Source organism: Triturus cristatus, chromosome 2_2 (genome assembly GCF_964204655.1).
Source record: "Triturus cristatus chromosome 2_2, aTriCri1.1, whole genome shotgun sequence".
In the NCBI taxonomy this organism is placed as follows: Eukaryota; Metazoa; Chordata; class Amphibia; order Caudata; family Salamandridae; genus Triturus; species Triturus cristatus.
In genome coordinates, this window is record NC_140582.1 from 831372656 (window position 1) to 831392472 (window position 19817).

Genomic DNA, 19817 nt, shown 5'->3' on the forward strand with positions numbered 1-19817 from the left:
TTGAGTGAATACGCGCGGAATGAGGATGAATGGTGGGAACGCGTAGTTCAATTTCTGAGTCCACTCTTGCGCAAAGGCATCCGTCACCAGAGCCAGAGGGTCCTGCCTCCAGCTGAAGAATCTCGGCATCTGACGGTTCAGTCTGGAGGCAAACAGGTCTATCTCGCAAATCCCCCAAATCTCCTGCAGCCACAGGACCACTCGTGGGAGAAGCTGCCCGTCGCTGTAGTCCTTGAGGTGGCGTGAATTCCAGTCCGCCACCACATTGGACTGACCCGGAATGTATTCCGCTATCACCGAGATCTGGTGGTTCAGGCAATAATGCCAAAGGCTTTCGCTATCTCCACCAACATTGAGGACCTCGTGCCCCCCAATTTGTTGATGTACCGTACCGCCGATATGTTGTCCATCCGAAGAAGGATGCAACATGAGATCCGTTTGGGAGCCAGCGTCCGGATCGCAAACGAACCTGCTAGGAGCTCTAGACAATTTATATGAAGATCTAACTCCCCTAGGGACCAACGTCCCCCTGTGGAAATATTTCCGCTGCGCGCTCCCCAACCCCAACGGCTGGCGTCGGATTCTATGACTACCTCTGGGAGAGAGCCAAAAATTGCTCTGCCGTTCCATGCCTCGACGTGGGCTAACCACCATTGCATCTCCTCCCTCACTTCTTGGGAAAGAGGGACTACGTCCGTGTAGGAAAGGCCCATTTGCAAGTGCTGAATTTTGAGTCGCTGAAGGGCCCTATAGCGCAGGGGACCCGGAAATATCGCTTGAATGGACGATGCAAGAAGTCCCACTATCCGGGCAATCCCCCTGAGCGAGACCATCTGTTTGGTCAGGAACGAGCAAAGCTCTTTCTTTATGTCCCGAAGTTTGGAATTTGGGAGACTGAGTTGGGCCGTCTGCGAGTTTATGACGAACCCCAGAAAATCTATCCGCTGTGTGGGAGACAAGACTGATTTCGGTTCGTTAATCACAAACCCCAGGTTCTGCAAAATATGAGTGGTCATGCGCAAGTGGAGCGCTACTAACTCCTGAGATTGTGCCATGATGAGCATGTCGTCCAAATAGACAATCATGCGAACCCCTTGCTCTCTGATGTAAGCAACAACCGGTTTCAGAACCTTGGTGAAGCACCACGGTGCTGAGGAAAGTCCAAAAGGAAGGACCAAATATTCGTACCATCGGTTCCGCCATTGAAATTGAAGGAATCGGCGATGGGGGCGATATATGGGGATGGACAGATAGGCGTCCTTCAGGTCCAGCCGGACCAACCAGTCCCCTTGCTTTAGTAAGTCTGCCAGCAGATGGATGCCCTCCATCTTGAAGTGCTTGTAGGTCAGAAAGTGGTTGAAATCTTTCAAATTGAGTACCAACCTGTAACCACCGCCTTTCTTCTGCACCAAAAAAATATTGCTGCAGAAACCGCGAGGGCCCTCGTTGCAAGGAGCTATCGCGCGTTTCCGCAGCAACCCTTCTATTTCTGAATCTATAAAATCGCACTCTAGTTGGGAAAAAGAAAGCTGTCTGGGACGATGTACCTGACAGGGAGTCTGAAAAAACTCTAGGTGGAACCCCTGAACTGTCTGTAACACCCAGGCGTCTTGTGAGATCTGAACCCAATTGTGATAGAAATGCCGAATACGCCCCCCCAAGGGAAGAGGAAATAAATCTGGAGCGCTCACCTGAAGACTCGGTGGCTTGGAATCCTCCCCGATAGGATCCCTTGTTAAAGCGCCGCTTGTTGAAGCGCTGCCTGGTGGGGTAGAAGGTGCCACCGCGGGTGGAGTCTCAGTCTCCTCTGCCGCGTCCGAAATCTCCTCGCTGAGGACCTTGGGAATGTTGACGGCCAAACGAGCGTCCCCGACCTCGTCTGGCCCGGTTGAAAACACCGGCGTGGAAAACGCGTTTGATCCACGCCTGACCCTTGTCCAGGGTCGTGAACGTGCCCACGTATTTTGCAACGTCCTTGACGAATCGGTCACCAAAAAGGTTGCAGTCCGCCAACGGCCCAGGTTCCGCCGCAGCCCACTCTGTAAGATTAGAGTCCATGCGCATCAATATTGACTTCCTGCGCTCCATTGAAATCGCGCAGTTGGCATTCCCGAGCAGGCAGATAGCCCGTTGGGTCCAGCCTGCCAGCACATGGGAATCAATCGTGCTCCCGGATTCCTGTGCCTCCAGAGCCATCTCCAATATTTTCGCTAGGGGCCCGACCACGTCCAGGAGCTTATCTTGGCACCCTCGCCAAACGCAATCTATGCCTTTCGTGGGGTCTTTGGCGAACTTTTTAAGGAATGTAAGCATACTTGGATCAATGTCCGGCGTTTCCGCCACCTTGTCCGAGAGATCCGGTCTGGAACATTCGGACCGCAGCCTGTTGCGCACCTCCTTATTAAAGCCCTTGCGCAAGTTCTCGTGTAAATACGCAGCCACCTCCGGGGCAGGCAACCAGTCCGAGGATCTGGGGTGAACAATATCCGAGGGGTTGAATGTAAAGGGCGTGGGAGCCGGCGGAGAAGTCTCCACATTTTTAACCCTCCGGGACTTCTTTTTGGGAGGGGAGTCATCAGGGGTGTCAGAAGAGGTGGCAGTAGACTCCGAGTCAGTATCCTGTACCCTCTCACGCTCCCTAGCCGGGCACGGAAGTGACTCATAAGAATCGGAATGCGGCCAAGACTTAGCCCGGGGTTCTCCTGACGTCCCCTCCGATTGGGTATTGAAGCCATGCTTCTTCGCAAATTTCTCCGGCTGCTTAGTAATAGGCTTTAAAGCAGTCGCCAAAGCTTGCTGCACAGTTCCCGGAACTGTCTTTTCCAGGGCCTTGTTGACCGACTCCTGCACAGAAGCGTCCAGGGCCTCAACAATATTATCCTCAATGGCAGGTCTCCCTACCTCCTCTTCATACAAGGTATCATCCTCCTCGTAATGCACCCAATTATCCATAGTGGAACCAAACTTGTAAATGTATTTGCTCATAAGGCAACAGCAAGGAGGGATAATCCAAAGGGGGAGCCAACCCACAGCACAACAGCACCGGTACCTAGCTCCTCAGCAGCAGCTGTAGACCAATTATTACAGCCCCCAGGGCGTAGTGGAGCCAAAGAGCAAGAATAAGATCCAAGGAGGTGTGCTCCCTCCAGGCCCAGGACGTTTTTGCGGCCAGCCAGGCGTAAGCAGTGCTCTCTGAAGGAAACAGCCTAAATGCCTAAAAGTGAAACTAACAACATCAAACCGGGTTGTTTCGACGTGCGTAGCCCAAATCCTACCAAAACAGCCCAATTGGGCTACGCACGTGGGAACGTGATCGAAAGCAAAACTAACAGGCTCCCGGCGTCATCGGCATATCAGGGGAGCCTCAGCGCCACATAAAGCATAAAATTGAGCATACCGAAGGTGGGGCAGTACCGTGTGCTGATCCTGAACGAAGGAAGCGCTTACGCGCTGATCAGGGTAATCGGAGCGACCGAGCGCCGCGTTGAAACTGACCAATTATTCAAGTATGCGCGCATTCGCGCCACGGACCACAATCGTCCGCAATGCCCCCAAGATCACTCCTCACACAGCGGAAATCACCAAGCGCCACCGCGCGTTAATCGGACCGCTCAACCCGAAGGTTACATAAGCCCAGGGCGCTCTCGCCAATGCTACCGCTGCACCAGGAAACTGTTATCAAAATAACATTGCATCACCAGTACACAAAAGCCATAGTACAATCAATGTAAAATCGGAGCTCTCAACTTAACTGTCTGCGTGAGCAGCAAAGAAAGAGGACTAGTTCCGGTGTTACTGGCTCTTATGGGGCCCTGCAGGAAGTGATGTGGTATATGCATCATGGGAAATGTAGTTTGTTTTACATAAGAAAAGTTTTCATTGGCTGCTGTGAGTAGCAATAAATAGAAAGAGAAGCATAATACGAAGCCTCCGGTCCTGTAATAGATTTCTCAAATGTATTCTTATGTCAATACTAATTATAGGGCTTTGTTTACTCTTCCTATTTGCATTATTTAAAGCCTGTAGATACTGCATACACCAAAGAAAAGGCAGAGAGATGAACAAGAGAATAGAAAAAGAATTAACATTAAATGATCGTCTTAACAACGAATATTGAAAATAATTACAATTCAAAAGTTTGAAAAGAAAAAGGCAAGACCCAACTGATGATGAGTGTCCCCTGAACAGAGTTTCAAGCAAAAAGTGTGAAGGTTACGAACCATCAGATGGGGGATTGAAAGAGAGTTTTATAGAAATACAAAAAAATAGTTAGTCAAATGTGCAATATTAATGTGCAAATTTATATTGAAATATAAAATGTGCAAAAATGCAGTATTTAACTGTACTTATTAATACTAGGCCTCAAAATGGCTAAAGCAGCTTTGCATTACAAGTAGCTTATCCGAATGTGAAAAGACATGCATAAATTGTTATAAAGTTGACATTACCCTGACATGCCTTTAATGAAAGCTTCATATAACGCCGCAGAATGTTTTGGAATAATGAAATTTGGAAAATGTTTGCTAGAAAAACATATCTTTGAATGAAATAATGAAAGTGGTTCACACAAGAATACAATGCATTAATAAGGAATGTTTGCAATTTTAACATATGGTCTAATTTTTTAATATAAAAATGTGATGCTGAATAATATTTTGTTGCAGCTGCTGTTTGTGTTCCACATGATCCACTGTTTAGTTAATATACAATTTGCTTTATTAGAAGTTTAGAAATGTATTCATGCTCTTGGAAAAGGAAGGTCTGAAACCAAAAGTTCTCATGTAGTCACATTTGCACACTTTGTTTCACATCTCACAATGACTTTTTTATCTATTATTCGAGACGTGGGAATGGAAGAAAAGGGCTTGTTCTCAAGAGAATCCTGAAAACCACGCTTGGTGACTAGCGTTTTCCTGACTTACATTTAATTTTTACACCTGCCCTTAACAGCAGGTTTGTTGACAGCCTTGTCGAGCTGCTACACTGTGCTTGCATGTCAGAAGTGACGTGTAGCATATTTCGAGCAGACACGGTCGAGCGTGCACGTAGCACTCACGCCTCGAATGCTGAATTTAACCTGCCTCCCACTTGGGCCACATTCCTTAAACAAAGCAGCTGCCGGATGGACGTGCTTGTGCCATATTACGGTGAGAGAATGTCAGGAATCACAAAAAGAGGCGTGCTTTCGCGCTTGAATGTGTTCTTCAGTTTAGTGATTTGCGTTTGTTTTATTTATTAATTTTCCAGTAAATCCCTTGAATGGCCTTAAAGAAAGACTCCAGCCGACGGGTGGAAGTCGAACAGAGATAACATTTGAGGTATGTCACATTATAGGCAGACACCTTAGATAATAAATCATAGCGATACTACTAGTCACTGAATCAGTCCCTATTATTTTTTCTAGGCTCCGACCGGCTGGTGGAGAACCGAGAGGCTTTACTCATTAACCCCTTAATAATTGCAGACTGTCAGGAATCCCCTCCCGCACATGGATTCCCTCCCACGATGCCACTGCCGTGAACCTGGTGCGCTTGGAGGAGAGCGGACTACAACTCCCAGAATGCCCTCCGGCAACAGTGCCTTATGCAACTCAAGAGTTCTGGTTACATAACACCAAGGGTAACGCCTAGTTTTCATGTTATGCAACTCAAGAGTCATGGTTATACAACGCCGAGAGTACTACTTAAGGAGAAGAGCACTGGGACTCGGCGTCGGATATTCTGATCTTTACCGGAGTACCTGGTTGAGGTACACGGACCCGTTGGAGAGTTGAGCGGCGGAAGGAACATTCTAAGGAGCGGAGGAGAGGTGCTGCGTGTGCTTCCTGCCCGTGTCCTGTCCCGTTCTGAGAGCCGTCTTCAACGTCATTGGGCACAGGTACCGTTGGTAGAGCCGAAGCTCCCAACGGCCTGACAATTGGAGAAAATGAGGTGGGTGCAAGCCGAAGCTCCCCACCCTCGTTACTTGGGTAAACACACACCTAGAGCTAAGACGCTATCCAGGAGGTGTTTCCGCGTCTTAGCCATCGACACTCGTAGGAGAACTGGGATAGGTAGAGCGGCTGCTCCCATCCATTCTCTGCACCACCTTGGGTATCATCACTTAAACCCGGATACAAGAGACGCACACTAGGAAGTGTCCCCAGCGTCTTTGTGTTGTGGCAGTACTCTGGACGATACTGGTAGAGCGGCTGTTCCCAGGTGGTAGAGAGCCCGGCCGGGTGACTCCCACGTGCCCCCCCCACCCCCCGTAGATTCCACAACCTTGGAACTACCCTTCACAGCGGTCGAGTGGCATTGTCGGCCACTGCTTAGCACTGTGCCCTCCGTTGGAGCATACCGGGTCCGGTGTGCATGCGGAGGACGGTTAGAAGGGCTGTGAATGGGTATCGTACTTTAACTGGTGATTCCAGTACCGGTATTCTTTGTTGTCTGTAGTTGTTTATCTGTTTATTAAATCATCCTTAACCTCCATGTCTCTGGTCCGTCGTCTGTTGGTCCCAACCCCGAGAAAGCCAGGACGTTACATAATATCCGACCTCTTCGATAACAATCTCCTGGTTGGGCGAACGACATGGCCACGATTGAGGATGTGTTGGCCGTCTTAGCCGCGATGCAAATCGAGCTCACCGCTTCCAGACAGGAAATAGCAGACGTTAAGGCTAGAATGGACACTCTGCAGAACGATCCGCTACAGGCGGGTGCCTCTCACACGGCCACGGCCCCTGCGGTTGTGGTAGAGATGCCCGTAGCCATTCCTTTGGCGACACCAGAGAGGTACAGCGGAGACCCCAACACAGTGCAGGTATTCCTCACTCAAGTAGCACTGCATCTGTCCTGCAAACCAAAGGCCTTTCCTACCAGCCAAGCCAGAGTGGCCTTTCTGATCTCGTATCTTGCTGGGAACGCGGCGCAATGGGCAGTCCCACTGGTGAGCAGGGACGACCCTATCCTATGTGATTGGGGAGCCTTCCGCGAGGAATTCTTGAAGGTGTTTGATCGAAGGGTGGACTCGTATACTGCCGATCGAGAGATGTTGGAGCTGAGGCAAGGCAACAATGATCTGGTGCAGTACCTTAATGCTTTTCGAAGGTTAGTGGCCGAAACCAAGTGGCCCATAGCCAAACAAACCGCGCTGTTTCACCAGGGCTTGAGCGAAGAGCTCAAAGATGTGGTAGCACAAATCGACCCCCAACCCAAGACATGTGAGGGCTTGATCAACCTGGTGCTACGGCTGGACCATAGATTGAACGAAAGAAAGGGCGATCACAAGAGGAAAGGGAAAGCGCTGCCATCGTATGTTTCGATGGGTGGCCCTGAGACCAACTCCTCCACCAGGACGGAACCCATGGACATAGGAGCTATAAGGGCGAGCCTTACAGCCACTGAAAAAGAATCACGCCGCAAGCAAGGCCTTTGCCTTTACTGCTGAAAAAGGGGGCACTATGTACACGAGTGTCCAGCCAAGCCAAAAACCTCACGATACCGAGCGAACAAAACGGTGACAGCAGTGGTGGACGCACCGGCGGAAAACTGAGGGACTCCGGGTCTAGGGAAGGGGCATCTTGGAGTCACACCCACATCCCTTCCATGTTGAGCCCGAATCAAGGAGGGCGAAGACATTTGTTTATTACCTTACACGTAGGAGTGCAGGACCAGTGGATACCTGTGGTAGCCATGATTGATTCAGGAGCCACGGGCATGTTCATAGACTACAATGAAGCACGGAGACTGGGTCTCACTCTCCTTCCCAAACAGATACCAGAGGAGGTGTATGCCGTGGATGGGAGAAGTCTGGTGACCGGACCTATTGGACAGCACACAGGAGAAGTACCGGTGAGGTTCGGAAAACAGCATAACGAACGTATCGATTTTAGCATAATCAGAGCCCTGCAGTACGGGGTCATATTGGGCCTACCCTGGCTCCAAAAACATAACCCAACGGTGGATTGGCCTACGCATCACATTGAGATGACTTCCCCGTTTTGTGAACAATGATGTGGCAGGACCCCCACGAAGGTGAGGTAGGCGAAGGTCACACGGTCGCCACTGCAGCAGAAAAGGCCGTAAAGCTGCCCAGAGTGTATCACGGTTTCGGGGACGTCTTCGATGAAATCCGAGCGGAGGTGCTCCCTCCACATAGACCGTTCGACTGCCAAATCGACCTGGTTCCGGGGGCTAGCGTTCCCAGCGGCAGACTGTATGCGCTCACAGAACCCGAAAACGTACATCTACGGGGATATTTGGATAAGTTACTAGGGCTGGGGTTCATCAGGCCGTCGAAATCCCCTGCCGCATCGCCTCTCTTTTTCATCCCGAAAGCGAATGGCGAATTGAGGGCCTGCGTGGACTTTAGGGCCTTGAACGCGATAACCATAAAAAACCGGTACCCCCTGCCCATCATAAGCGTCCTCCTGGAACAGGTAACAAAGGCCCAAATATACACAAAGCTTGATCTCAAGGGGGCATACCATCTTGTGCGCATGAGGGACGGTGACAAATGGAAAACCGCCTTTAAGACCAGGTTCGGGCTCTTTGAGTACCTCGTCATGCCGTTCGGACTATGCAATGCCCCTGCCGCCTTCCAATACTTCCTCAATGAGGTGTTCCGGGAGGTATTAGATATTTACGTGGTCGTTTACATAGACGACCTACTCATCTACTCCAACTCAGAGGAAGAACACGTACAGCACGTATCCGCGGTTCTCAACAAACTGAGGGAAAACATGCTATACTGCAAACTCAGCAAATGTGACTTCCACGTCACATCAGTGGAATTCCTTGGGGTGATGCTGAGCCCCAACGGACAGGAGATGGCGGAACGCAAGATCAGAGCGGTGGAGGAGTGGCCGGTGCCCCGAGGAGTAAAGGAAGTCCAGAGCTTCATAGGCTTCGCCAACTTTTATAGGCGTTTTATTGAGGGGTTTTCTGGCTTGGTTGCCCCGATCACGCAACTACTAAGAAAGTCTCAGGAGTTTGTGTGGGTACCGGAAGCACAAAAAGCATTTGTGGCCCTCAAGAAGGCCTTCAGCACCGCCCCGGTGCTAGCTCACTCGAATCCGGAATTACCCTATGTGGTAGAAGCGGACGCCTCTGATGTGGCGCTGGGTGCCATTCTATCTCAGAGGAATGAGGTGTCGGGGTTGCTCCATCCTGTGGCGTACATGTCTCGTAAATTGAACGACGCGGAACGCAATTACCATATTGCGGAGAAGGAACTACTCGCGATAAAGAACGCATTTGCTGAGTGGAGGCATTTGTTAATGGGGGCCAGACATGTGGTTACAGTATATACGGACCACAGAAACCTCCAGTTTCTGACGGCGGCGCTGCACTTGTCTCCACGTCAAATGAGGTGGATGCTCTTTTTCCCCGGTTTCAATTTCCACATCACATACCGACCCGGTACGGAGAACAGGAAAGCGGACGCGCATTCGAGGCAATCGAATGCCAGGGATCCGCAGCCGGTTGCCGAACATTCCATCATCCCTCCAGGAGTTGTGATAGGGGCTATTCAACCACAGACGTTCCTCAGGGGGGTTCAGAAGGGGACCCATACCTTCATGTGGCGGAAGTGGCTACACAGTCACTAGGAGTGGCAGATGAAGGACGGGATTCCGGTGAAAGGACGATGTATGTTGTTACCCACGCCTAGGCTTCGAAAACAGGCCTTTACCTGGTGCCACGTGTCTCCCTGTGCCGGCTATCTGGGTGTCGAAAAGACGGTAGCGAGCCTAGGACGGCAGTTCTGGTGGCCTGCCATGAGAACAGACGTCCGGAATTGGTGTTCATCATGTACCGTTTGCGCATCCATGAAGTCGGACCACAGAAGATCGCAAGGACTCCTCCAACCCCTTCCGACTCCGACCAAACCCTGGGAAAACATATCCTTGGACTTCATTGTCGGGCTACCAAAGGATCAAGGAAAGACGGCCATACTGGTGGTGGTGGACTATCTCACGAAGATGGGGCACTTCCTCGCTTGCAATCAGGTACCTTCGGCAGGAGAGCTGGCGTCGTTGTTATTGAGGAATGTAGTGAGACTACATGGCCTACCCAACGTGATCGTGTCGGACAGGGGGTCTCAGTTCACGTCGCACTTCTGGAAAACTTGGTGTTCGGCGTTACACGTCAAGTCTGCCATGTCCACGAGTTATCACCCGCAGACGGATGGCCAGACGGAGCGCCTGAACCAGTCGCTCAAACAATATCTACGTTGTTTTGTAGAGCAAGGGAAGGATGAGTGGGTGGACCTACTTTGGATCGCGGAAATCGCGTACAACAACGCCACACATTGTTCCACCAAGGCCTCCCCTTTCTATTGTAACTACGGCCATCATCCCCGGTTCTTGCCGTTTCTGCACCCGGTCAGGGAAGACAGATTGCCGACAACAGCCAAGCGGGTGGCCCGCATCAAGGAGGCCTTGCTGAGTTCTCGAGTTGCCCTGGAGGGGGCTAAAGCCTCGTATAAAGCCTTTTCTGATAGGAGGAGAAGGCCTGGACCGGTCTACAAACCTGGGGATTACGTCTGGGTCTCTACACGGCACATGAGATTCAAGAAAAGTAGCGTGTTCCATCCCCGCTTCATGGGCCCATATAGGATCCTTCGATGCATCAGTCCGGTGAACGTGAAATTGTGCCTGCCCCAGTCCCTGCGGATTCATCCCGTGTTCCACGTTTCCCTCTTGAAACCCGCGACCGCGGTGAGGCCTCGTGCGCTGGTGTCGGTGAATGTGGGTTCGGAGGTGGAGTACGAGGTGGCTGGTATCTTGGATTCCACGTGGCGCAGGGGCAAACTATGGTATCTGGTGGCATGGAAGGGGTACGGACCCGAGGAGCAGTCATGGGAACCTGTGGCGGGGGTTCACGCTCCTCGTCTGGTGTCGTCGTTCCATCGTCGATTTCCTTCCTGTGCTGGTCCTGATGGGGGGCGCTGATGGGAGGGGGATGTACTGTCAGGAATCCCCTCCCACACATGGATTCCCTCCCATGATGCCACTGCCGTGAACCTGGTGCGCTTGGAGGAGAGCGGACTACAACTCCCAGAATGCCCTCCGGCAACAGTGCCTTATGCAACTCAAGAGTTCTGGTTACATAACACCAAGGGTAACGCCTAGTTTTCATGTTATGCAACTCAAGAGTCATGGTTATACAACGCCGAGAGTACTACTTAAGGAGAAGAGCACTGGGACTCGGCGTCGGATATTCTGATCTTTACCGGAGTACCTGGTTGAGGTACACGGACCCGTTGGAGAGTTGAGCGGCGGAAGGAACATTCTAAGGAGCGGAGGAGAGGTGCTGCGTGTGCTTCCTGTCCGTGTCCTGTCCCGTTCTGAGAGCCGTCTTCAACGTCATTGGGCACAGGTACCGTTGGTAGAGCCGAAGCTCCCAACGGCCTGACAATTGGAGAAAACGAGTTGGGTGCGAGCCGAAGCTCCCCACCCTCGTTACTTGGGTAAACACACACCTAGAGCTAAGACGCTATCCAGGAGGTGTTTCCGCGTCTTAGCCATCGACACTCATAGGAGAACTGGGATAGGTAGAGCGGCTGCTCCCATCCATTCTCTGCACCACCTTGGGTATCATCACTTAAACCCGGATACAAGAGACGCACACTAGGAAGTGTCCCCAGCGTCTTTGTGTTGTGGCAGTACTCTGGGGGATACTGGTAGAGCGGCTGGTAGAGAGCCCGGCCGGGTGACTCCCACGTGCCCCCCCCGTAGATTCCACAACCTTGGAACTACCCTTCACAGCGGTCGAGTGGCATTGTCGGCCTCTGCTTAGCACTGTGCCCTCCGTTGGAGCATACCGGGTCCGGTGTGCATGTGGAGGACGGTTAGAAGGGCTGTGAATGGGTATCGTACTTTAACTGGTGATTCCAGTACCGGTATTCTTTGTTGTCTGTAATTGTTTATCTGTTTATTAAATCATCCTTAACCTCCATTTCTCTGGTCCGTCGTCTGTTGGTCCCAACCCCGAGAAAGCCAGGACGTTACACAGACATACTAAAGAATCTGCACTTTGGTAAGCTCAAATCAGGTAGCATTACAGATATAATTCTAATTCTGTTGTATAACACACACCTGATCAAGTTTTTTAATTAAATCCTTAGGCTGCTATCCCCCCCCCCCATCTGTCCTGAAGAAGACCCACCTTGACTCACTTTACATTTGCGCTACTAACTGGGTCGAAACGTCGACGTACCACATATGTCTGCACAGTGCTAACGATCACAGTTTAATTAATCAATGGATCTTATGGCATTTGTGCTAAAATAATGACAAACAAACTCACTTTATGTCACTTTTTCACCACAGTCACGTATTCCCTGTTGCAATTGAATTCGTAAAATTGCGACAGCCACCGCAAAAACTACAACAAATATTTCCTAACACTTCTGATAGATACTGGAGGGGCTGCGGTTTGTTGGGAGATTTTAGACACATCTGGTGGGACTTCCCTTCCATGAAACCATTTTGGAAGGAAATTTTATCTCAAATAAAGCTGATTTTAGGGTATCCCATTTCAGAGACCATTAGCAGACCCTTCTGGGCTTAAGAGATCCTCTCCTGAAAAGACAAACAAATAGTGACCGGGCCATTATGTGGTTATGCTTAGGTGCAGCTAAAATGGCGATCGTAGCAGCATGGAAAAAGTCTGAGGCCCCATCCATCACAAAGTGACATGCGAGGTTGTGGCGAGCACTGGCGCTCCAACTACTAATGGACATTATGGAGGACAACCGGAAAGGCTTTGACTACATTTGGTCCCCGATAGTGGCATACCTCTCGGAGGGCCTACCCTTGCTTGCATGTAGCCCTAGACTAAGGGCCCTCCACCTCTTTCATATCTGACTACGTAAGGAGGCCCCCAGGAAAGATATCCTCCCACCTTGAGTTGCTCCAGGACTCGGCCCACCGCTCACTCCTCACGGCGTTTCACTCCATACCACTTACACCATGATACCTTGTTTACATTGTTTTTTTCTCTTCGTTTTTCTCTGCTTCTATATTTCCTAGTTCCTGTTTTTTCACTAAAGAGCACAATGTGGACGGTAAGCATTCGCACTCTTGCTGCGTGCCCCCGCAAATGGGCTGATACCCAAAAGTTACACTACTGCAAGTTGTAGGAACGAGCAGGGGCGTAGAAGCATAGATGAACACTGGGTCGAACCCTCGTTCACAAGCTGTGTCTACCTGTAAGATTCCTAAAGAGTTAGACCTGATTATGGTGTGATTATACTTGCCATGTTTGTATCAATGTGATGCTCAGAAAAACTTCATTAAAGGGTTTTTGAAGAAAAAAAAAGATTTCGACCGCCTTGAATATCTAATACTTGTGTTTGAATACATTATTGAATTCTAATTTTGGTGTGTGTTATATTATTTGACTCTTTGTTTTCAAACCATTGGTATGTATCACAAGGAAGCGTTTGCTCCGTGATTACTCTAAGCAGTTGAAACCCCGACAGAACCAATTGTTTTCATTTAATATGTATACCCAGGTTCTGAGGGACCCTGGGTCGCCCCATTGTCTTTTTCTATTGTACAACTGGTAAATGAAGTCCTGAATAGAACGAGTACTGCTGGTAGTTACGGCCCGGGCATCTCCTCCCAACCTCTGGGCTATTTCTATTATCCGCTACACCCGAGAAATAATGTGTGCCCACAGCCCTGTTTTGAAGAGAGACCAAGATTCTCAAATTTTAAAATACCAACCTTCAACAGGTTTCAATGCTTATCATCGTTGGATGGATTGACTTAAAGCAGGGCCACACTTAACTGGAGATAAGAATGCTCAGAAAAGCATTGACACTGAAAACTCTGTTGGCGCCAGCACTAGCAATACCTCCTTGATATTACATGAGGCGACAATACAGGAACAACAATTAGTACCCCACCTGGTTAATAGTATTGGGCTAGCTCCCACGACAGATACTCATTCAGAAAAACTAGCTCAAGTTAAAATCGAATCCTTTGGATGCCTGTTTTAGAATGTGGCGGGCATTCGTTGTAAAATACAGATCACAGAATGGCTAGATTTTATAGGTAGCTATCAAATTATTTGTCTCCAAGAGACATGGCTCACAGAGAATATCCTTATAAGCGGGTATAGGACATACTTCACATTGGACATTCCATCACGCTTTGCTAGGGTAAAGGTTTTTTTTTGTACTTACGTAGCTAATACTTTACGATTTACTAAAATCATCTTAGTCACCGATAACCCAAACTACCAATTATTGGTATGTAACTCGAAAGGCCATGCCAGACTTGTAATAATCAATTTTTATATGATTGGGATAACAGGTCATACAGGAAATAAATAACGATTTAGAGCGCATTGCCGCTGGTAATAAAAAATATATGACGATCTTGTGGGGAAGAGATTTTAACAAACGTCGATGTAATGCTCAGTCGGGTAACATGTGCGGAATGAGCTGTACAGAGGATGCAGAACAGCCCCATTTTACACACAGTATACATGGCAATCAGCTAAATGAAGTGATACGCAAATATGATCAATCAAGCAGCGGTTTTAAAAGCGTGCGACTCATCTGTGAGGGTCTCAAGGCACTGGGGGGGGGCTGAGCAGCTCCGGATCAGTCAAAGAGCCAGGTCTTGAGGCTCTTCCTGAAGGTGGGCAGAGTGGGGGAGCATCTGATGTTGACTGGGAGTTTGTTCCAGGCCTTTCCTGTGACGTATGAGAAGGCTCTTCCACCTGCTCTGGTTCTGCGGATACGTGGGGTCTCAGTCAGGGCGAGGTCGGCGGAGCGGAGGTTTCTTTTGGGTACGTGGAAGGAGATTCTTTCGTTGAGGTATTTAGGTCCGATATTGTTGAAGGATTTATAGCCGTGTGTGAGTAGCTTGAAGGTTACCCTCTTCTCCATGGGGAGCCAGTGGAGGTTTTGTAGGTGCTCTGTCATGTGTTCATGTCATGGGGTTCCGAGAACGAGTCTGGCTGCGGTGTTCTGGATGGTTTGTGTAGCAGGGATTTGTTGATTCCGGCGTAGAGGGTGTTACCATAGTCCAGTCTGCTGGTTATGAGTGCGTGGGTGACGGTCTTTCTGCACTCAGGGTGGATTCACTTGTAGGTCTTGCAGAGGATGCGGAGGGAGTTGAAACTGGTGGAGGTGACTGCGTTGATCTGGCGGGTCATGGTGAGGGAGGAGTCTAGAATGATGCCGAGGTTGCGGGCATGGTCTGTCAGAGTGGGTGGGTTTCCGAGGGTGGAGGGCCACCAGGTGTTGTCCCACACTGTGGGGGAGGGTCCAAGGACATGGACCACTGTCTTCTCCGAGTTGAGCTTTAGGCAGCTGCGACATCTTTCATTCCTTCCTGGAAGCAGAGTCTGGTGTCTTCAGGGTTCTTCGTGAGGGAGGGGATGAGCTGGGTGTTGTCGGCATAGGATATTATGCTGAGCCCATTCTGTTTGACGATGGTGGCGAGGGGGGCCATGTAGATGTTGAAGATTGTGGGGCTGAGTGAGGATCCTTGGGGTACTCTGCAGTTGATCTCTGTGGGTTCGGAGAGGAAGGGTGGGAGTCTGATCCTTCGGGTTCTGCCGGCAAGAAAAGAGCAGATCCAGCCGCGGGCGGTTTCCCGTATGCCGGCGTTGTGGAGTCTGACGGTGAGAGTGCTGTGGGAGAGGGTGTCAAAGACTGCAGAGAGGTCTAGAAGGATGAGGGCCGCGCTGATGCAGTCGCATGCGGATGTCATCGGTGGCGGCGAGGATGGCAGTCTTGGTGCTGTGGTTGCTGCGGTATCCGGACTGGGAAAAGTCGAGGATGGCGTTCTCTTCAATGAAGGTGGTCAGCTGGGCTTTGACGAATCTCTCAGTGACTTTGGCTGCGAAGGGAAGGAGAGAGATGGGTCGGTAGTGTTTCAGGTCAGTCGGGTCAGCCGAGGGTTTTTTGAGGAGAGGCTTGACTACTGCCTGCTTCCAGTCGTCAGGGAAGATGCAGGATTCGAAGGAGGGGTTAATGGTCCGGCATAGTTAGGGTGCTGCGGCGGCTGAGGTAGATGTGCGGCGGGCAGGGATCCGTGGGGGCTCCTGAGTGGGTGTTCTTCATGGTTGTGGCGGTATCTTTGGTGGTAGCTGGTTTCCAGGTGGTGAGGGTGGGCTGGTTGTCGATGGTGGAGAGGAGGGTGGTGTCTGGAGTCTGTCCGCTGAAGTTGTCATATAGGGCCTTGATTTTCAGGTGGAAATAGGAGCTGAACTTGTTACAGAGGTCCTGGGATGGTGTGACGTCCGTGGGTTCGCTGGGGGGGTTTGGTGAACCGCTGTATGACGAAGAGTTCCTTTGTGTTACTGGCGTTGGTGTGGATTTTGTTCCTTATGGAGGTCCTCTTGGTGGCTCTTATGCGCTGGTGGTATTCAGTCAGGGCGTTCCTGTAGGTGTCCAGGCGTTCAGTGGTTTTCCTGTTTCTCGAGACATCTGCAGGAGCGCCTGCCTTCTTGGAGGTCGGTGGTGAACTGGCAGCGTTCAGGGGGGCATTGTCTGTCGGAGTGGCGGAGGGGTGAGAGCTTGTCTGCGCAGCTGGTAATCAAGCGGTGTAGTTCTTTGGCAGCAGTGTTGGTGTTGGTCGTGGCGGAGGGGGGTGTGGGAGAGGGTGGTGTCGAGGTGCTCCTCTGTGACCTTGCTCTAGTTCCTTCATGGTGGGTGTGGGGCGGGCTTGGTTGCAGTGGTGGTGTTGAAGGTGAGGTGTACACAGTGGTGGTTTGTCTAGAGGGGCTGGAAAGTGTGGCTGAAGTGGGTCTTTGTCCCTCCTGCGAAAATGGGGTTGAGGATGTGTTCGGCTTTGTGGGTGGGGGTGGTGACAAACTGCTGTAGTCCGAGGTTGTCCAGGAGAGTGGTGGAGTCTGGGTCGCTGCTGTTGTCAAGGTGGAAGTTCAGGACTCTGATGAGAATGTTGTGCGTGGAGGCAATGGGGTGGGGTGCAACGAGGTCAGCAATGGTGGTGGTGAAGGAGGCGCGAGGCCCAGGGGGTCTGTATGCGAGGGTCCCGCGCAGCGTGGTTCTGGGGCTAGTCTGGATCTGGAAGTGGAGGTGCTCTGTGATGAAGAGGGGGTCGCTTGTGCTGGAGGTGGAGAGTCGGAGGGAGCGCTTGTGCGTGATGGAGAGTCCTCCTCCTGGGCGGTGGGGGCAGTCCTTTCTCTGGATATTGTATCCGTGGAGGATGGCGGCGGAGATGTCAGGGGTGTAGGTGGCGTTGGTCCATGTTCCTGTGAAAAAGGCTATGTCTGGCTAGAGGTTGTTGAGCAGGTCCCAGATCTCTACGGCGTATCTGTATAGGGAGTGCACGTGGAGGAGGATGCACCTCAGGGCTTCGATGATACGTGCATCCGGTGTGGGTTTGGAGGTTGTAAATCCAGGGTTCCAGGTGCAGGCCGCAGTTGGGTCACGGACGGGCGCAGACGGGCTTGCCTTTGGCGCCCCAGCGGTGCGGCTGCGCAGAGAATGCCGTTTAGTAGGGTAGGGGGAGGGAAGCGCAGCTGGGAGGCAGGAAGCGGGACCGGCAAGGGGGGTGGGGCCACGGGGGCAGCAGCAGCAGGAAGGGCACAGAGGGTAAACAGGCACAGAAAATGGCCAAAAACAACAAAGGACACAGGTACAACCATTGGCACAATAAGACAGGCACACCAAAGACACAGGCACAATAAGGAATACAGGCATAACAACAAAGATACAGTGAAGAGGCTAGAAGGAAGACAGAAAACGGGCACAGAGAGGCAGAAAAACAGCACAAAGACAGACACAGCCAGCAGAAGAGCAAGGCTCTCCCACTGGACCACCAGGGATCAGGCGCAGGCAGGAGCCTGCGGGTGGAGGAGGCCCTCGAACACCTACCCGACCAGGCAGAGCACAGTGCCGGAGCGGTGGCACTTACCAGCGGAGCTGCAGGGGGGATAGAGCAGGTCCCTGATCAGAATGTCAGAGTTCTTGCTCGTCATTTGCAAATGAAATCTCTATACCTTACGCGTACTATAAGAAGACTTTTAATGGAGCAACTAATAACAGTATTATTGACCATGTTTTACTGTCAAAACATTGCATGGGCTCTATTTTTAACTTCTGTACGCATTAAATATCACTAAGCGATCACTTCCCCCTCAGCTTGCATTTGTCGACGGTGCCCTTTTTTTAGACAAGGGAACGATAAAGTTATTCCACAGGCCGAGAGGATTGAACTTGAACGGCGCAATGGATATACTTTGAATTGGGCACAGATTAACCCGAAGGATCTTCTTAACCAGTTATTATGCAATAAGAGAGATTTTAAACTATGTTTAAACAAAAATACACCAAATGAAAATATTGCGGCTTTTTTGGCCATCACGCAGAGCGTAAAGGAAAGCCTCTTGGTAACTAGAGGGAAGACAAAAAAAGAGGGAAAAAGGGGGGTTTGATGTGGCTACTTTAATCAGTAAAGCCCCACAAGCGACTGAAGGAGGCACTACATAAAATACCTAGGAGCAATAGTGAGGTTCACCAATGTAGAGTCATTACAAACAGACAGTAAAGAGGAGGCAGCTACATTTAAGATAAATCACTTGGGAGTCTCTATAGGAGGCTAGTGCTAGTAATGACGACAGAATCATTTGGAGGGTAATTAACTCCTCACCATGGAGCACTGATGCGCCCCCCTCAAGATCGAGACTGCAATTTTGTAGGAAGAATGGATTGAGCATTTTCTTAGCATTTATTCCTCCCCTCTTATAACAAATTTACAAGATCGGGGACATACTGACCATGAGAATGCAACCATCTTTCAAACCTCCACCATCTCCCTTTTCTCCTTGGAAGAAGTCACTAAAGATCAAAGCTAGTAAAAGTAGCAAAGCCGCAGGTCCAGATGCAATTCCAGTTGACCTGTACAAAGACCACATTAACTTGTGGAGACTCCTCTTGACTCAAGTTCTGAGGGCCAGTTGTACAGTAGGTCGCCTACCTTTGTGGGGAAAATCAATCATAGTGCCCATATATAAAAAAAGGAGACCACTTAAACCCAGCATGCTACAGGCCAATCTCTTTAATTGACTCTCTAGCAAAGATAGCAGGACAGATAATCTTAGACAGATTACAGCAGTGGTCAGATCTGTAATTTGGCTTCCGCCCCGGGATTGGGACAATAGAGCAGAGTCTCCATCTCAACATGTTAATTGGTAAATATGCTAAGGTCAAAAAGGGGAAGGTTTACCTAGCCTTTGTCGATCTTTCATCAGCATTTGACTGCGTAATACACAAGCTCTGGTCCAAACTGAAGGACATGGGGTTGGAGCTGTCAATCATTAGCTTTCTGGGAGAATTATACAAAGGGTGTAGAGCCAAGGTAAGATTTGGCGCAAGAGGAGAATGTACTGAAGACTTCAGCATGGAGAGAGGGGTGCGGCCTGGCCCCCTTCCTGTTTTCACTATATATAAACAGTGTGGGGGAGGAGATAGTGGCAAAGTCTAAAGAACTCCTGCAAATTGGCACACGCCCCGTCCCGGCCCTCCTCTATGCTGATGACGCAGTTTTTATGGCCCGTTCCCCACTAGCCCTACAGTCACTGCTGACTAACTTTGTCAAATACATGAAGAATTTGGGTCTCCGTGTTAATCAATCTAAAACCTTTATCATGAAGTGCGACAAGAATAGTAATAAATGCTGGAAACATAGTAATAAATAGAACAAAGATTAGCTCTACCCAAGGAAGGGGCTGCGGAATAAGGCCATTGAAAATAGAAAAACCCTTTTCAGTAAGGCATGTTGGGCCCTCAGAAGTTTTGCAAGACGCTTGGGAACTAATCCGCCAGTTGTGATGATAAAGATA

The 19817-nt window shown here is 50.2% G+C and overlaps 1 pseudogene; it reads right to left on the reverse strand.

Moving 5' to 3' along the window:
* Window positions 1–19817, reverse strand: part of LOC146862847 (uncharacterized) — a 100593-nt pseudogene that overhangs the window by 10842 nt on the left and 69934 nt on the right.